General features: G+C 41.1%; 1 protein-coding gene across 1 annotated transcript in view; it reads left to right on the forward strand.

Annotated features, from left to right (window-relative positions):
- Positions 1–20,483, forward strand: part of LOC136842598 (histone-lysine N-methyltransferase, H3 lysine-79 specific-like) — a 759,589-nt gene that overhangs the window by 509,154 nt on the left and 229,952 nt on the right. The window lies entirely within an intron of this gene.

Below are 20,483 nucleotides of genomic sequence, written 5' to 3' on the forward strand. Positions count from 1 at the left end.
ATATATTCTTATATATTTTTCTGTTGCAGGTAGATTTTAAGTCTCCAATTTTATTACTTTACTCTACAGTGACCTTGTAAGATAACCAGGAGCATATAAAACAGAAATCAAAAGGAGATAAACAGGAACTTAAGGCTCTTTCTCAAATGGAAGATGCGTGAAACACATGGGTACAAAAATAGGTATATTTACATAACAGACAAGTTCAAAGGAAAATGAATTAAATAAAAGTTAAATTGCTGCTGCAGTTGAAAGTCCTCCCAAGGGGGGAAGGAAAAGCTTGTGAGTGCCAGGAACATGGGCCAAGGAGAATTCCACTACTATCGTCTTTCTGAAACGATATGGAACACAGGTTATGGTCTAATGCCAGAATTGGAGAATGATTTCTACTTGAGGGTGCGCTGAAGGTGCTGAGGACAACCTCAAGGCTTGACTAGGGACTTGAGTAAGGGGGCAGTGAACATGTGGGCTGGGATTGAACCAAGAAATTCAGGGGACAGCCAAGACACGGGCCCAGAAGTCTAATGAATGCACAAGGGAGAGAGTAACGTGACTAAGCAACTCTTTCAGGGTACTTTACCATCCCACAGGAGTGTCCAACGCTGATGTTGACATCAGGGCTTCGTTCCAGTCCTTCCCAAAGGTGACAGCAAGGGGTCCATGTGTGTTGTAGACAAAGGCCGCCCACCAAAGGCGTACTCGTGGGTCATAGAACGGCGGAGTGATGGAGGGGCACCCTTGTGATGATAAAGGGCTGCAGTGTTGGAGTTCTGCTCACTCTGGGATTGCACTTCACCATTTTTCCAAAGGATACTGGCCACATGGTTGGGTTACAAAGCAAGGGGCAGCAGTCCACGTGGCGGCAAAGGGGGAGGTGGAGAGATGTCTTAACTAGTGACCTCCTACATTCGGGTCCAAGCTGTGTGTGAGGGCGATCGTAGGGTGTCGTGGCCTTTTATTACTTCTACTCGGGTGTAGGAGGCGCGATGGATTAACCCCAGGTCGCTGGTCCTGTACCAAAGAGAGAGAGCCCAGCAAGTTACTGCCATAGGCGAAGATTATCTCCTGAGTGTGCCTTAATGGCCCCTGGAATGTCCGGATTTCAACCCTGAACCACCCTGAACCAGCTTTCACTACCCCTGCACAGGTTCAAATATCTATCGGCCAAGCAAAAGCAGAAAGGAGGGTGTTTTATTAGCTTATTTTGGTGCTAATCTTTACAGCTCCCCCTGCAAGATGACATACTCACCTTCAATCAGGTATGAATGTCGATAACAGCAAAAATGAGCAAAGAAAATGCTCGACTTTACTCTAGATTCTGCTTTGCTACAAATATTAGCTTACTTTACTTGCAAAACTTTGCTGCAATACTGATAAATGATATACTGAAAGGTTACTCTAGGTGCAGAGTAGCCTACAATTTAGATCATACAATACAAAAAGTTTCCTTACTTGGAAAAAGTAGTTACTGCTGAAATATTTCATAAATGATGATTCTACAAATGCTTTACTAGCTTTACTTTACTGAGGGTAATAAGGCACTCGACAAATAAACAAAGAACACTTCAAAGGCACAAAAAAAAGATCTATAGAAAATAAAAAACAGGAAATAAAATAAACACAAATGTAAAGCAACGAACTGCTTACTACTATGCAGGAAATACATGCATGCTGTTAGTTATGCCTTGAAGAGGTGGTATAAATGATAATATAGAGTTGGTTTCAAATGATATCCCCTTTACTAGAAATTGTAATGACAACACTCAATTCATATATTCAATCAACGGACAATAATTGTCTACAAACTCCATGCATAGTTAAGAGCTCAAGAAATCTCTAACTTGACAGGTGACAGATTGCCCCGGGAATGTGACAGCTGGGTGAGCGAGCAAGGCAGAGATTATTTGCGGGGTTTATTCGCTAAACTTAAACAACGTTAAATTTTTTACTTCCACGGCCCACAACTCGGGCGCAGGCTATGAATATATACTCACTCAGAGTATGAATGGGAAAATAAATAAATGAAAGGGGACTGGACAGGAATAGATTTCTCAACAAAAAAGAAAAAAAATAATAAATAAATAAAATAAAAAGAAAACTAAACAGAATGACACAAGTGAAGGGTGTGACCGCTTACTGAAGGGCAGGACACACCTCTGGGATTACAAAGGTGACATTAAAACTCACAAGGGCAGAGTCTTATGACTTGAAATTCGTTAATCAACTAGATAAAAGAAAAATAAAATAAAAGAGTAAATGACATGCACAGAAGAGACAATGATAACAGAGTGAGGTATTTATTATTCATGTATGAGTTTAACATCCGTCGCCAGTAGACGATGGCCAGGACTATCTCTCAGCCCAAGGGCTGGAAAAGGAAACCCAAAGGACGTGACACCTTCAGGAAGAGCTGACACACGTGCCCTGCACCAAGGTACGGGCGCGAGGGCGTGCTACTTCCCACTCTGTATCTCTTACTGCTTCAAGCAAAATGATTAATGCATTTTAAAGGGGATGATATCCCATATTTTAACTGCCTATTGTGGTGGTAATTAAAGAAAAGCTTAAAGGAAAGATCGACAGGAAAGGATGAGGGATAGAGGTTCCAGGAAAGGAAGAAGATAGTGGAGGGCCTTGACATCCTCTTCTGGATGAGAGGTGCCTAGACCTTCGAAAGATGAGGAGGTGGCACCATGCCAAGTTGGCACTGGAGCCCTTTGTGGACTACCTGAAATCACCCGCACCCGTGGTAATTCCGCCACGAACCTCTCCTCCTTAGACCATTGTCCTCGGCCGGGGAATCGAAGGGCCCGAGGCCGAAGGGCGGCAAGGAGTGCCATCTGGGTCAGCTGCTGCGACAACTGACCCAGGAATTGTGTTCACCAGCTCGGACATTAATTGTCGCAGCTCGCAGAGTTCATCGGCCCAGCGAGGCGGGGCAGAATCATGACTTGCGAGGGTATCTGTGGTGGGCGGTGAGAGAGAGGAGACAGTCGGAGGGGGCGTGGTTGATTCGTATGCAGTGGTGACCAGCTCAGGCCCGGGTTGCGAATCTATGCCTTTGGGTGAGCCTCCTCTGGGGTTAGGAGAACCCGTCTCTCTCACCACCGACACTGGCAGTGGAACCAGGCTGGGTGAAGAGAGGGGGTTTGGAGTTGGATCCCTTGGAGGGGGATCAGGGGCGTGCTCTGGCACTGACATTGGCACTGGCACTGGTAGCGATGTGGCAGTGGTCTCGTCTGTCTGGATGGACAGAGATTGGCACTGTTCAGCGCGCCCAAGTGGCACTGGCAGAGGAGTTGATTGGCAAGATTCTCCTGAAGGGAGATCTGGCTGAGGCCTCGGCACTGGCACTGAGGCAGTGCTGGGCACTGGACTTGGATCTGGAGGATTATTTGGGGAATTTGGACCCTGAATTGTCGTGGTTTGGAGGGGGACGTAAAGTCCTGGCCCAGGAGGATGTCATAGCCTCCTGGAATGTGTTTCACTACAGCTAGATTAAACGCCCTGGCTTTGCAGGGTCTGGTAACCCTCAGTTGGACCGTAGGGAGAACCATTTTGTAGCGATTCACTCCCTCGATCGTTACTAGGTTTCGCCTATTTATAACTGCCCCATACGGAATTCTGTCTTCCCCTATGAGGGAAATCTCGGCGCCTGAGTCATCGAATGCCATGATTTGGCCTGCTTGGTACTTACACCGGGGAGGGCTACATAGATGGGACCTTCTGCAGGAGGGCTCAGGGACTTGGAATTAGTCACCGCTAAGGCAACGGAGGCGGGTTTTGAGTTATTATTAGGGCATTTCACCCTTGATGCAGTATGCCCATAGACATTGCAGGAGGTGCAGTAATTTTTGCTATAATCCTTTTGCACTGCCCCTGGGGAGGGTGCAGGCGTGTTATGTGATGGGGGCGGGGAGAGGGTTTGGCATTTTTGGTGGGCTTATTCCGGCACTGTTTGGTGGAATGCCCTATCTTATTACAGTACCCACATACTGTGGGTTTTGAGGATTGCCCATTCTTCTGCTGAGGGGCACCTGAGAGGCATGAGGGAGGATGAATCTTCTTCTTCAGGGAGCTTTCCGGGGGGAGATGGGTATCCCAGAAATCAGCTTATCTACAGCAATCTGCTATGGTCAGGGGCTCCTTCTCTGTGATATGTGTGGCGAGCGCCGGAGGGGCGTAGAGCAGGAAATGCTCTATCTTCATTTGTTCAATGGACTCATTGAGGGTCATAACCCCCACGACTCAAACCATTTGGCATGAGCACGCTCGGACTGGTAGGCCCAGTCTGCCCAGGTCTGGTTTACTTCCTTAACTTGCCCTCACCAGCACCTCCTCCAACATTCGGGGGTGATTTCGTATGCCTTGGAGATAGTCTGGCGGACGATGTCTCAATTTTCTTGCTCCTCCGGTGGGAGAGCTTTGTAAGCAATGAGGGCCTTCCCTCCAAGGAACTTGCCCTACACCAGGGAGAGTTCGGCGGCACTCAGGGGGCAGGCCTTTAGGACTGTCTCGGCGGTGTCAAGCCACACCTCGGGCTCGGCCTCCATCCATTTTGGCATGCAGGCAAGTGCCTGACTGAAGGCACTCATCCCCTGGGTGGCAGGTAGAGGCGAAGGACCACGTTATTGCAGCAGCTCGAGTTCATGGGCACGCTACTTGTCCTTCTCTTCCCTTTCTGCGGCCTCTCTTCTCTCCTGAGCAAGTCTCTCTGCTCCTTCTCTTTTCTCTTGAGCCAGTCTCTCTGCTTCTTCTAGTTTCTCTTGAGCAAGTCTCTCAGCCTCCCTTTCTTTCCTCTCTGCTTCTTCTCTTCTCTCTTGGGCCTGTCTTTCTGCTTCTTCTCTTCTCTCTTGGGCCTGCCTCTCTGCCTCTTCTCTTCTCTCTTGAGCCTGCTTTTCTGTCCCCCTTTCTTTCTTTATCTCATCCATCCTCTCCTGTACCCAGCCTCTTAGTTCTCCCCCAGAAAGGCCGAGTTCCTTCCCTGAGGACATGAAGAATTTTAAATCATTGCTCTGCTGAGTTCTTGCCGTCATTTTGTAGGTGGAAGAGGAAGCAAGTAATATACAAAATTAGCTTTCCAGAGTGTAGGACGTGAGCTTGTATGAGAATTTGGAATTTGTCCCAAAGGACGTATGAATGATCTCCCACCCTGACGCAGCAGGCTACAGCGGGGATTAGGAATTGGAATGCTCTGGCCTCCCAAGGTACCAACAAAGCTGGATACATGAGGACAAGGATTGGCAAATGATTGGTCTCCCAAGGTACCGACAAAGCGGGTTGATTGGGGATGAGGATTGGCAAGTGATTGGTCTCCCTAGGTACTGACAAAGCGGGTTGATTGGGGACAAGGATTGGCAAATGATTGGTCTCCCAAGGTACCGACAAAGCAGGTTGACTGGGGAACTGGATTGGAAATGGACTGGTCTCACCAAATTACCGACAGCGGGCTGATTGGGGACTGGATTGGAAATGGATTGGTCTTACCAAATTACCGACGAGACGGGCTGATTGGGGACTGGATGGGAAATAACTTGGTCTCCCAAAGTACCAATGAGGCGGGCTGATTGGGGGTCAGATTGGAATATATTGGCTCTCTAGGAGAATTCCCGCACAGACGAGGTCTGATTAGCGAGAGCGCAAGTTTTACTGACTTATGGGAGGAGTTTATTCTTAATGGCAATTAGGTGGTGGTAAGCCTAAATTCATAATAGATATACAGCACACACACAGCAGTAGTAAAAGCACAAAATAAAACAAAAAAAAAAAAAAAAAACGGAACATATAACGTCAGACCCCCCAATAATACAAACAATTTTGCAGAGCGAGCAGAGGGAAAACAAAGTAAAATCAAACAAACAAATTTCCACACATTCCTAACTAACTGTGCGACGAATGTCGGTCAAGGCCATTTGCCTCCCTGTCTGTCATCTGTAGGCCACTGAGCTGGCTTTCAGCGATGGAATGAATGAATGAAGCTAATGTTTGTAAACAGATGCGGTACTTCCCCGAACACAATTAAAAAAAAACGACTTTTAGTGAACTATCAGTTCTATGCCATGCCTAGCATGAAATATGATTTCGCCCTATTGCTAGACGAGATAGAGGGTAATGAGTCAGTGATGCTATTCTGACTTTTTGAACACGTGTTTGAAGTCGATTTCTGCGCCTACTTAAATATTCTATTTAGAAATCACATCCGTTTTCACAGGAGTAATACACGCACTATTCCTTTAATGGGTTAGAACCTAAATAACCTATTTGAATGGCATGCAAGCCACGTGCAAAGGCTTTCAAAAGCTAAATTTCGGCGATCCTCTCTCTCTCGTTTTCCTTTGGCATGCGCCCTAATAAAAAAAAAATTCCTAGGTTTAGTCAAGTTTGCTAAAATTTCCTACGCTAAATAAACAGTTTACTTATGCAGAATTTCCTTGGCCTGTTGCGCTGGCTTTTCAAAGGTTCGTAATCTGTCTCATATCCAGCTTAGCTGAGATAATTACTGATTGTACAGATTGCAACACAAACTACGGGAGGGGGGGGATGCAATCGTTACGAGAATCACTGGTCAGGTCACATTTTTATATGTTTCCTGGTGCAGGTAGATTTTAAGTCTCCAATTTTATAACTTTACACTACATTGACCCTGTAAGATAACCAGGAGCAAATAAAACAGAAAACAAAAGGAGATAAACAGGAGCTTAAGGCTTTTTCTCAAAGGGAAGATGCGTGAAACACGTGGGTACAAAAATAGATATATATTTACATAACAGATAAGTTCAAAGGAAAATGAATTAAATAAAAGTTAAATTGCTGCTGCAGTTGAAAGTCCTCCCAAGGGGGCGGTGTGGGGGGGGGGGAGGAAAAGCTTGTGAATGCCAGGAACACGGGCCAAGGAGAATTCTGCTGCTATCGTCTTTCTGAAACGATATGGAACACAGGTTATGGTCTAATGCCAGAATTGGAGAAAGATTTCTACTCGAGGGTGCACTGAAGGCGCCAAGGACAACCTTGAGGCTTGACTAGTGACTTGAGTAAGGGACCAGTGAACACATGGGCTGGGACTGAACCAAGAAATTCAGGGGACAGCCAAGACACAGGCCCAGAAGTCTAATGAATGCACAAGGGCGAAAGTAACGTGACTAAGCAACTCTTTCAGGGTACACTACCATCCCACTCAGCGTTGATGTTGACATCGGGGCTTCGTTCCAGTCCTTCTCAAAGGCGACAGCAAGGGGTCCACGTGTGTTGTAGACAAAGGCCGCCCACCAAAGGCGTACTCGTGGGTCGTAGATCGGCGAATTGATGGAGGGGCGCCCTTGTGATGATGAAAGGCTGTAGTACTGGAGTTCCGCTCACTCTGGGATTTCACTTTACCGTTTTTGCAAAGGATACTGGCCACGTGGTTGGGTTACAAAGCAAGGGGCGGTGGTCCACGTGGCGGTGAAGGGGGATGGGGAGAGACGTCTTAACTAGTGACCTCCTACATTCAGGTCCGAGCTGTGTGTGAGGGCGATCGTAGGGCATCGTGGCCTTTTACTGTTTCTGCTCGGGCGTAGGGAGTGCGATGGATTGACTCCAGGTCGCTGGTCCTGTACCAAAGGGAGAGAGCCCAGCAAGTTACTGCCCTAGGCGAATATTATCTCCTGAGTGTGCCTTAATAGCGCCTGGAATGTCCGGATTTCCACCCTGAACCACCCTGAACCAGCTTTCACTACCCCTACACAGGTTCAAATAGACAAAGGCTTATCTATTGGCCAAGCAAAAGCAGAAAGGAGGGTGTTTTATTAGCTTATTTTGGCGCTAATCTTTACAATATATATATATGTAATGGGGAAGGCATGCACTTCTTAGAACTGTCTTTTATACTGTTTGCTTTCACTTCTGTAGGAACAAGTGGTCGATGTTTAATTATGCTGGAACTTCACTTATCGTGCTCAGATGTCGGCTATCTTTCAATATTTCATAAGTTCTTCTTTTATTAATGTTGGTTAAATGAAATTTATGTTTCCCCTTAATTACATTTATTTAGTCTTTAAACTGTATAACTTTTTCCACCTTTCAATGGGTAGCAATGACCGAGTCTTTATCTTAAAAGGCACATCGTAAAATTCGTGGACTTAGAATTTCACTTGTACTATGGGCGTTCAGAAATTTTATAAGTTCACAAGTTGGGGTTTTCACAGTCACCTCTCCACACATCTCGCACACTCCCTGCCCTGATGCCCTTTTCTAACTGCCTCTGCTTCCAGAGCCTTCGTATATATGGGTATGGGTTCGATGCCTAAATCTGGTATAATTTTCCTTAGTTTCGTCCAGATAGGCTTCCCTTTTCCATTAATGTTTCACGTTTAATTGTCTATGCAATTCGTTCAACGGTTGTTATCGAGTTAACGTTATGGTGTGCGAGAGGTCACCGGGCGAGGTCAAGATCTAAATTAGTTCATCTTTTTGCCCAGCGCAGTACGGGTAAACACTTTTAGCCACTGGCAACGACGGTTAAACTCGGTATCTGTTATGACTTTGTTTCGCTAACGTCTGTTCTGTTTTGCTGTCTCTGTCTTTATCAGTGATTTTCTGTATGCCCTTGTGCGTATATCAAAGTGTTTAGTTTATTCAATTATAGACTCGTTTCTATTATATATATATATATATATATATATATATATATATATATATATATATATATATATATATATATATATATATATATATATATATATATATATATATATATATATATATATACAGTATATATATATATATATATATATATATATATATATATATATATATATATATATATATATATATATATATATATATATATATAGTATATACATATATATATCTCCCCTTTTATGTTTTTCCTCTCTGTTTTTATTAATGATTTTTTGTATGCCCTCGTGCATATATTGGCCCAAGATTTAGTTTATTCAATTATAGACTCGATTCCATTACAATCTGCTAACACATGCTACTTAGTAAATTACATAATTTATAAGATAACTTTAAAGCATTAAATTTAATATAAAAATAATCATATCTTCAGTCAAACTGAAATAAGATATTCAAATGTACTTGTAAAACAAAATAGAATTTGCTATTCAAGTTACATATGCTTTATTCAGCCCTCAGTTCTATTCTACCGAGGTGGATATCGCCCTACTATTTAGGGGATTCAATAAATAAAAAGAAAATTTTTTCTTTTCTTCTACTAAGTAGGAATGTCCATGATACCAGCAGTACAAAAATTTACTGTCGAATCGTCTGATATTTCTTGGTCTGGTTGGTATTCTAGGCTTGCAGCTTGGTTGTTGTTCTGATCTCTATTATAGTTTTGATCTCTGCTCCTTCTCATCTGTGGAGACTGACTACAATTTCTACCTCTACCTTGTGACTGTAATCTACAGGTATGTCTGGTACTATGTCCTGTTTTCTTATGGTAAGGACAATAAGCTGTTCCAGAGCATTCACTTGTGTTATGCCATCTCTTTTGGCTGTTGGAACATGTAACTGTGGAAGGGCTTCCTTAATATATGCTACCTGGATTCCTATTCTGATTTCTAGCTGGTGTCCTAGGTCTCGTATTCTGATGACTAGATTCCCCTCTCTCTTATCCTACAGTAACTAAAGGTTTGTATTGATCATTCCTTTCATGATTTCTACCTAACATTTTCCTCGCTTCATTCTCAATTTCAATGACATCATCTTCTAAACCCCAAGTGCGATTCATCTTTTCAAGAGCTTCTGAGGGTAGGCTTCCCAACAGCAAAGTTAACCTGAAACAGATTATGGCAGTTTCCAATTGTTATTACCTTTGACCTCCTAAAATCGTTGACCATGGAGTGTGTGCAACCAAATGGCTCCATTCCTTGGAATGGCTAAATAACAGAGGATTCATTCTGGGGTAGTTTCTTTTGTCTACTCTCCATCCTTGAACTATCTTTGCAAGACTGACGACAGGATCTGTTTCGCCTACTGTGGAATATATTCTCCTCAGGCATTGTTTTAGTTCTTTCCAATTTTTAATTCATCTATAGGCAGTAGAATGAATGTAACATCCTACAGCTCCTGATGACAAATCTAGATAGTCTTTGGCTTCATATAATTTATCTGTGTCTGTTCCAACCATGCTATTCAAAAGGGTTTCTACTTGCTCAATCCATGTTTCTAGTTTACAAGCATCGTGTTCTCCTTTCCTTCCCCAAAATTTGATAATATGGTCACTTGCATGTAAGCTATGAGCAACCGAAGGAGTTGTGTTTGATGGAGCTGAAGGAGGAGGAGTAGCCATTTTCAATTGTTTTGTTTGGCTTCTCGTATAAACAGGAATTCTTACTTTCTTATTGCGTGCCAATCACTTTCTGTGCATTTACTCATTAATGGCAAGTAAATTCTTAAATATTAAATATAACTGAATTGTAATTATGTCAGTAATATCTCCAAAAAATTAGACAAACCAGGTCTTAAAAATCACAAAAAAAAAAATCATAAACACTTCCCTTGAATTAAAATTTAAAAAGTTCTAAACATCTCCCGTAATTCCAATAAAATCAAATAAAATATTATACAGGTTAGTAAATACAAATATTGGAAAGTCCTAGTAATTAATTAGTATTTATTAGTAAAACAGGAAAATTTGTTACCAAAGAATTTAAGTATCTAATGAATCTCAAAGTACAAGTCTTCTGTGTTTTTAAAATGTCAAACATACTGTAAGTATTCACATCATGTTAGCTTTAGTAAAATAAATTAAATCTTATGTATGTGTATTTATGTGAGGATATTCAAGGACTTATCTCTGCCGTCTTCGAATCTGAGCGCCTTTCTGTTGTTATTGAGTTAACGTTATGGTGCGCAAGAGGTCACCAGGTGAGGTCAAGATCTCAATTAGTTCTTTTTGCTCATTGCTGAATGAGGTAAACACTTTGATTCATATGGGTGACGATCGTTCAAACTCTGCATCTGAGATAGCCTAGTTAGTTATCGTAACTTTTCTGTATTCCTCTCTGCCTCTATCAGTGATTTTCTGTATGCCCTCGTGCATATATCAAGATATTTAGTTTATTCAATTATAGACTCATTTCCATTATATATATATATATATATATATATATATATATATATATATATATATATATATATATATATATATATATATATATTAAGTCTGGATTGACTTTGGTCAGCAGTTGAGAACTATGTGCTGGCATGGCAGTGGCACTTCTGCTGCAAAGCCATTTGGGTCTGTCACGATCCAAGCACATGGAGACTGCATGATCGATCATTGAACCGATGCCACCGGAAGTGCCCAGGTTCTGGTGGGGTATGTGCGTGTGTGTGTGTGTGTGTGTGTGCAATCTCACATGGGATATTTATGAGAGGAACAGTGACTCTCAAGGGGAGCAGGTTTTAATATATGATATGTTTCTTTCAACAGGAATTCTGATTTCATCCTGAGAGGATGAATATTTGGAAGTGGTGTTTTACTACATGGCATATATTGTGGCCTAGAATAATTATGACCTTATTACTTTGTTTGATGACCAGGGTATTATTCACTAGTATTGCTTGGTATAGAATTATTTGTGAAACAGTATTTCCCCTAGGTATGAATTCCATGGATAGGGATGTGAATCACTTCATTACCGTAGCTTTTGCTGAATCACTTTCGTTAAATTTGCAGATAAAGTCTAGTTTTGCTTCTCAGTGTTTAATTCCAGTAGGCCTTTGTTTAAAGATAGGTTTAGTGAGAGAAGTCGACAAAGGAGAAGGGATTTGCTGACCCAGGGATGAGTCATGCTACCACAGACATCTTAGAGAAGTAAGATGATTGATTCTGATCTTAAAACAGATAAAGCAATAAAAGATGTCCCTGTTTGACCTGGGGAACAGGCCCATTAACAGTGGTTGGCAGCAGTGTTAGAGATAGATAGATAAATAGATAGAGATACGCTTCCAAAGAGACATATCTTATTAAATACTGGTATTTGCATCTCAGAATAGGTTTTGTTGGGGTCAGCGATTCAGCTTAGGAAGCTGTTGTTGAGTGAGACACAGCTTATCAGTCTTTTTCTCAAGGCGACTCTCTGTGTGTGTTTTAATGATGCGTCACAGGGTACAGGGTTTTAATAAGGGTATTGATAGGGCGTTAGTTCATATTGGGGAATATTTAGGCATATGTAATGGGTATAGTGTGAAGTAATTGAGGTATCTTGACTGCTTGTGTGTGTTAAAACACGCAAAAATACGCGCAAGAGTGTGTTTCTCTCTCTCTCTCTCTCTCTCTCTCTCTCTCTCTCTCTCTCTCTCTCTCTGTGGTGAGAGGATTCTCGTGCGCTGTTAAGAAGAAGCGTACGTAAGTGTTATCATTTTTTTTATTGTTAAATTTAATGTCAGATTGGATTTTTCATTACACTGTAACTCATATTTAGGCGGTGGCTGTAGTGACGTCATCGCCTGAGTGACGCGTCACTGACGTCTTTAGTTTAGGCGGAGCGTCTTGCCTTCTTCGCCATACCTTGTATGCAGTGCATTTGAATTCTGATCATACCTTATATGTTTTTTTATATACATAGCAATCAGCAGTTCGCATCGGCGTTTAGGGTTTAATAAAGGAAGTATTTTTTTATTGTATTATTTCTGGGGACTTTGATAATTGGGTAGTCATTTACTTGACATTTGTGAATTACTGTGTAAACATTTCTTATTCAAGTAGGTATACATTTCTTGGTTTTTTTTTGCTGTTTTTTTTTTCCTTATTTTTATAATTACACATGTACGTGTGTTATTTTGGGTGCATACACGTGTATGGTAAAGAGGGGAGAGCGGTTGCTGTGAGCTTACTCGGCAATTCTTGCCTGACAACTTCGGGGTCTCATGCTCAGCATTTTTTCTGATAGGGTGAGGTGTTGCACTGAGGGGGCAAGGAACGACTCTCTCTCTCTCTCTCTCTCTCTCTCTCTCTCTCTCTCTCTCTCTCTCTCTCTCTCTCTCTCTCTTGTCCGTCTGCTTGAGTTCCTTTTTCTATACGTGAGAGTGGATTCCCATTCTCTTTACTTGGGGGAGACTGAGTGTTTTTTTGTATCGTTTGGCCTAGAACACGCAAGGCCATTTTGACCCATTTTTGCAAGTCAGCTGTGTGCTCAGCCAGTTTTTTTATGGGACTTTGGATTTAATTGTTGGGGTGGTTAATTTTGGATTTAATTGTAGGTTTAATTAATTTTGAATTTAATTTTGGAGTTTAATTTAATTTTGGGTTTAATTATTTTGAATTAATTTTGGGCTTAGGTAATTTTGGATTTAATTGGGGGTTTAATTAACTCTGGATTTAATCGTGGCTTTGATTAGTACCTTCTTTTGAGTTTTGGGAATTAATTGTTAGAGTAAAGGGAATTAACATTCTGGGTTTCATGTTGTATGTGAATTCTTTCAAAGGGAAATTGTATTTCTTTGTGCTTTTTCTGTAAGGGGTGTCCTTTAGCAAGACTTGGGGAAATTTTGCATTTGTGATCAACCACGAATAAGTGAACGAATTTACTTACGAAGAAGAAAGTTGCAAAAATGAGGAGAGGAAATAGTAATCAGAGATTCCCTAGATCAGCATATGGTTGTGTAGGGCGCAGAGATCCAGTCCGCGGTCTGAAGGGTTTTGTTGAAGGTCAGAATAGCCAAAGATCGATGGTTGGCTTAAGTTCTCGGACTCTACGGGTTCGTTGCTTTAATTGTAATATGCAGGGACACATTAAGAGATTTTGCCGTGTTAAATATTGTGGCACTTGTAAGAGTTATGGTCATCCTTGGCAGTCCTGCCCATCTTGGAAACAGTATAATGGTAGGCCTGCATTTCAGAATTTTGGTTGCTCAGATAAGAACGTTCCTCACGTGGATTTTTCGAGGGGATCTTGTGATCGGCATACATTGTCAAAATACTGGTCAGTTGTAAAGGAAAACTGGATGGGTGTTTCTTGGGATATAGGACTTCTGGGAGAATCCTCAGGGTCAAAGCCAGTCGTAATTGGGCCTGTGCATGGGATAAATGTGAGGGTCTTTATAGATCCAGGCACCTCTGTTATTTTGATGAATTATGAGTTGTTCAGATCAATGTTTTCCAATCGCTTTTTCAGACCCGCTAAAGAAACTATATGCAATGTTGAAGCAAATAGGTTACATGTTTTAGGATACGTAGATGTAGATTTATCTCTTGGGGGTAGAACCTTGACAGAACTACTTTTGGTGATACAAGGGGGTGCTTTCGGGAATACTTTGTTACTGGGTCATCCAGCATGTCGGAGGTGGAAAATCTCGGTTCATACGGGGTTATGAGGTATAACTGTAGGAGTACCTGGGGTGTTTGTGCCTTATGAGGGGACGGATGTGAGTGTGATGGAGGTTGACAATGGATCGGCTGTACATGAGGATCTGCGGGTGGATGCTGAACATGTGTCGGTGGAAAAGAGGTGTTATAAGGGGGTTTAGATGGATGTTGTGGTTCTTGGTCCTGGTATGGTTGCGATGGTGAAAGTTCAAGTGAAAGGAGTGCATAAATCCAGACAGATGTGTGTGGATAAATGTAGCGAGAAGCTGAAGGGGGTTGTGTGTACAGGTTCTATAAATAATGAACGAGTTCAGGGTATTCTTGGGTGGAATTGCTAAACTGTAATGATTCAGTTCGCAATGATCAGAAGGGTACTTATACAATCAATTTTTGTTGACTGGGTCGATGAAGATAATTCAGTAGCTAAAGTCGGGGATTTTTGTAGTTTTTCAGAAGCAGATTTACAGGCTAGAAGGCAAGTTTTTAGGGTTAAGTTAGCCAATGCTGATTATAAAGAATATGCTGAGGGTGTAGAAGATGTTCTGGCCGAGTTTGCGGACATAGTCGCACTAAAAGGGGATAAGTTAGGATTAACAAACGTGCTAGAACACAAGGTTCAGTTGGAGAACAAAACTAAGCCTAGTTTTGTTCATATAGAATTCCTTTTAAGATTAGAGAGCAGGTAGAGCAAGAGGCTAATAAGTGGGAGGAAGAAGGCATTGTTAGGCCCAGTTCCTCACCTTTTAATTTTTCATTGTTGGCAGTCCCTAAGAAGGAGGGTTCAGTCCAAGTTTGTGTGGACTTTAGGAAGTTGAACAAGAAAAGCATTCCTGATCGCTACCCTGTGGCGTGTTTGCCAGATTTATTGATTGAGATTGGGGGCAAAAATATTTATTCCTCAGTTGATCTGATGCAAGGGTATTTGAAAGTACCGCTTAGCGAGGAGAGTCGAGAGTACATGGCTTTTTCTTTGCTGAAGGGACATTATGAATTCATGCGAATGCCGTTTGGTTTATCAGGCAGTCCAATGACATTTACTTGACTGATGAATACAGTTTTGCGTGGCTTATTAGGGAAGTCCATATATCTATACATGTACGATATTTTAGTTGCCACTGATTCAGTAGAACATTTAGGAGTTCTTAGGGAGGTTTTTAGGAGGCTTAGATTAGCGGGTTTGAAGATAAAATGAGCTAAGTGTAATTTTCTCAAGAGGCAGATAGCATATTTAGGTCATGTCGTTTCTAAAGAGGGTGTTAGAGTGAATGATGAAAAAGTTACAGCAATTGTAGATTTTGCCACCCCCAAGAATGAGAAGCAGATTTGGTCATTTTTAGGCATGGCTGGGTTTTCCCGTAGATTTGTGAAGGGTTTTTCTGTTCTGGCATCTCCCTTGACAGATGTCCTGAGGGATGATCTGCAGTTTGTATGGGGAGATGGACAGCAAGTAGCTTTTCAGAAGATTAAGGATGCCTAAGTAAATCCCCCAGTGTTGAAGTTTCCTGATTTGGAACGTCTTTTCACGTTGGTAACAGACGCTAGTTATGATGGTATAGGGGCATGCCTTATGTAGAAGTTCGATGGAAGACTCCATCCAATTGCATTTTACAGTAGAAAATTTAAGACAAGAGGTAGTGATGAGCAGTTATGGTCAGTAGTAGACAAAGAGGCCTTTGCCGTAGTGTCTAGCTTGACACATTTTAAAATGCTGATTCTGGGTAATCACGTAGAGGTTCTGATGGATCATAAGCCATTGTTGGATCTTTTTAATAAGCCGGATCTTTCCCCAAAAAGATCTCGGTGGTATCTGGCAATCAGGGATTTTGATGCTAAGCTTAAGTATATAGAGGGTAGACATAATGTCATAGCAGATACCCTTAATAGAAGTTTTTCTGATGCAAATGATACTCATGTATATTATGTATCTGGAGATTGCATAGGCTAGGATATTAGTTTAGTAGAAGCTTAGGAAGATGATGAGATTCTGGGAGACGCAAACGCGTTTCTTAGAGGGGAATTAGTTAGGAAAGGTCACAAACTGCCTTTTGCAGGGTTTGAATTAGTGGGTAATTTGTTAGTTAGGAAGATTAGGTACAGACTGAGGAATAGTGAGGATAAGGGTGATACGATGCAAACAGTTGTTCCTAGGAGTTTAGTACCTACGGTGCTAGATATTGTTCACAGTAGGTCTGGCAGTCTGCAATTTGGGGATTGAGAAAACTTATCACAATATATGGGGACAATTCTCTTGGAAAAACATGCTCACATCAGTAGAAGATTTTGTGAGAAGTTGTTCTGTTTGTAATGCATGTAAGCCATCAAGGGTCGTTTCTTGTAACTTGGGTTTATTCCCGATTCCCATCAGGCTCTCAGCACAAGTCCACATGGACCTTCTGAGCAATTTCTGTGAATCTAGTTATGGCCATAGGTGCCTGTTGGTGGTTGTTGACGAATTATCTAGGTTCGTGGAGATTTTTTCGTTGAAGCATAAAACAGTAGAAGAGGTGGCAGTCGCATTCTTTAACAGGTATATTTGCCGTTATGGGGTTCCAAAGGTTCTGATTACAGATAATGGTAGGGAATTTGTGAATAGGATGTTACAGTATCTTGCAGATGTAATGGGCATTCGGAAGGCCACTATTATTCCCTATAGACCAGAGGCCAATGGGCTGTGCAAACATGCAAATAGGAAGGTCACTGAAGCTCTTCGAATGACCGTGTGGGTAATGACGTAAATTGGTATCGATATATTCCAGAGGTGTAACTTAGTATAAATACGATAGTTAGTGATACTATTGGAATGTCTCCCAATGAGGAGATGTTTGGTTACCCAGTACGGGGTGCGTTCAATTTGATGCCTATTCCATCGGGTGAGGAAACAATCAAGGTGCGTGTTTGCATCGCGAAAGAGAGATATGCGCGTCTTGCTAAGAATCTTGAAATGAAAACGCGAGACATGGTAGATAGAAGCAATGCAAAACCGGATAGAGTTAAAGTGCTGTGGGAGATAGGGTATTTGTGAAAATAAATGTCAGGAATCAGTTGAACTATAAGTTAGATCCTAAATTTGAAGGTCCTTTCCGCGTTGTAGAAGCAAAGAAGGGGAATAGATTTGTTGCTCTAGATGAGAACATGGGTGTGTCTCAGTTGACACATATATCTAAAATTAAAAAGACAGAGTAACGGAAATCATTTAGGTTAATTCCTGGGTTGTACCGTGGTTATGATAATTTCTTTTTCTCTTTCTTTTCTCTCTCTTTATTTTTTTAATGGGTTTTAAATGGGCGTAACTTGTAGTTTTTTTTTTTTTTAATTGTCCGAGTTCAGTTTTTGCTCTATGTGTGGCAATACTTAGTTAAAAGTAAGTGTAAAATACTGTAGAGTTTTATAGAGACATAATTTACTTTTTGTTTGTTTTGTTTTCTTTCCAGTTTCGAGATTGGGGTATCTTAGAGATTCTATCTTTTGTTTTTATGCTGAAGTCTCGCATTCAAATGACTCTGGGAGTCGTGGCATGGGCTAATTTCGTAGTGAGGTTAGGCCTGTGTGTTATTAGTGAGAATACTAGGATGAGTAGTAGTAGTGTAACATAATATCTTTGAGTATAGAATTACAGAATAAAGTTATGCTACTTAGGATTTTTTTCGGGGCGTGGGGGGAGTAATTAGTATATCTGACGGAATTTGTCTGATCTGTTACAGGTTTGGGTAAATCAGTTAGGGCTTAGGATAGGATTAGGAGGACTTTAATATGACTTCCAAATTTAGATTTTTCAGTTCTCTTTTAGGAGTAAGAGGGCTGTGACGTTGGTAATTGTAATTGTTATGATCACAGGAGCGATTGCTAGTATGTCAATTGCTATTTTGCTGAGAATTGAGCAGGTATCGACAGTATTTGCTAACCAGGGTAAAACTTTGATGAGTTTACAAGATATTTTACCTCTCAGATGTTTAGAATTACCTTTAATAAATTCTCAGATAATTTTTACTGGGAAGACTTTGTACGGGGGGTATCTTGAAGTTGGTGTACCAGATAGAGGGTTGATTGTGGAAATTCCAGTTAGCAACTTGGAATCGTTTCACAGTTTTATCATGTGACCTTTTCCTTAGTGGTTTAATATTTCAGTAATAGTATGGCATAGTGAGTTGACTAGGTACCCTTTTGGGTTGACTGTCGACATGACCAACTTACATTATACACCATTTCCGCACAGCAGCGCCTGATGAATGACTTCTATGAGCCTCAACTGATACAGGTTAGATATGGGGGCCGTCTACGATACACCTGCAGGTTTCTACACCTTCACCTTCATGAGAGGATTCAGGGTTTTGGAGAGATATCGGGCAGGACGTCTACAAATCACCGTCATTGCTGGGAGACATCTGTTTGGCGCAAAGGATTCATGAGCGCCGCATTCAACATGGGCTTGTGCAGTCGCAGGCTGTTCAGCGTAATTGGATCACCAGAAATTCAAGATGTGAAGAGTAGCTTGGGCTTGTACAGTTGCAAGCCGTCCAGAATATTTAGACCATCAAGAATGCAAGATTTCAAGTGTTGCATTCCATAAATGATCTGTTACTGGAATAACAATCGTGCATATGAGACATATAATTTTTGTATTTAGTGAAGACAGTTTGCTATGATTTTGGAGCTGGCCCTTACTGAACTTTCAATTGGACAGTTATCGTACCTGGGCGAGGGCATCCAGAAAGTAGGTGGTCCGAGCTCATATTAAGTCTGGATTGACTTTGGTCAGCAGTGGAGAACTATGTGGTGGCACTTCTGCTGCAAAGCCATTTGGGTCTGTCATGATCCAAGCGCATGGAGACTGAATGATCAGTCATTGAACCGATGCTGCCGGAAGTGCCCAGGTTCTGGTGGGGTATGTGCGTCTGTGTGTGCGATCTCACATGGGATATTTATGAGAGGAACAGTGACTCTCACGGGAAGACTGCGTCTATCTTGGGTGGCTGATTTGTGCTCTTAGCCTGGTGTAGTGTTTAAAGAAACTGCCACTATGAAGATACATTATCTGGGCCATAGAAAAAATAAGATCACCCAGTGGCATTCATATCTTTTCCAGATTTTAGAGGGGAAAACCCCTGGTTGGGAAGCAGTGAAACTGATCGATGTCTACATAATGAATTTTCCCATTTAATGCTCCAGTGTGAATTTTTCCGTTTTGGATATTCATGACAATTAATACCATTTCAGGTTTTAATATATGATATGTTTCTTTCAACAGGAATTCTAATTTCGTCCTGATAGGACGAATATTTGGAAGTGGTGTTTTACTATATGACATTTATTGTGGTCTAGAATAATTATGACCTTATTACTTTGTTTGATGACCAGGGTGTTATTCACTAGTATTGCTTGGTATAGAATTATTTGTGAAACAGTATTTCCCCTAGTTATGAATTCCATGGATAGGGGTGTGAATCACTCCATTTCATGGCCGTAGCTTTTGCTGAATCACTTTCGTTACATTTGCAAATAAAGTCTAGTTTTGCTTCTCAGTGTTTAATTCCAGTAGGCCTTTGTTTAAAGATAGGTTTAGCGAGAGAAGTCGACAAAGGAGAGGGGATCTGCTGACCCAAGAATGAGCCATGCTACCACAGACATCTTAGAGAAGTAAGATGATTGATTCTGTTCTTAAAACAGATAAAGCAATAAAAGATGCCCTGTTTGACCTGGGACCAGGCCTAAATATATATATGTATATGTGTATGTATATATATATATATATATATATATATATATATATATATATATATATATATATATATATATATATATATGTATAATTATATATATGTATCCGTTTATATACATATATATATGATATGTATGCATTTGTGTGTATTATTATGTGTGTATGCAAGCATATGTATGGCATATTTAGAATGGCTAGTTTAGCTGACATTAATATATCTACATAATATGACATTATCATGTCGGGGATATTTGAGTATACTTATGCCATAATTTGATCCTATAAAGAAGATTACAATAGAATCAAATATAATGAAAGACGATATTGTCTACGGCTTTCAGCACAGAAATAAACGAAATGGTAGAATCATACTTTAGGTTGTTCTTATATGTCAAATACATTTTTATCTTCCTTTTTCATACTCATTAGATTTATAAAGATTATGTTATT

Source organism: Macrobrachium rosenbergii, chromosome 10 (genome assembly GCF_040412425.1).
Source record: "Macrobrachium rosenbergii isolate ZJJX-2024 chromosome 10, ASM4041242v1, whole genome shotgun sequence".
NCBI classification, from domain to species: domain Eukaryota; kingdom Metazoa; phylum Arthropoda; class Malacostraca; order Decapoda; family Palaemonidae; genus Macrobrachium; species Macrobrachium rosenbergii.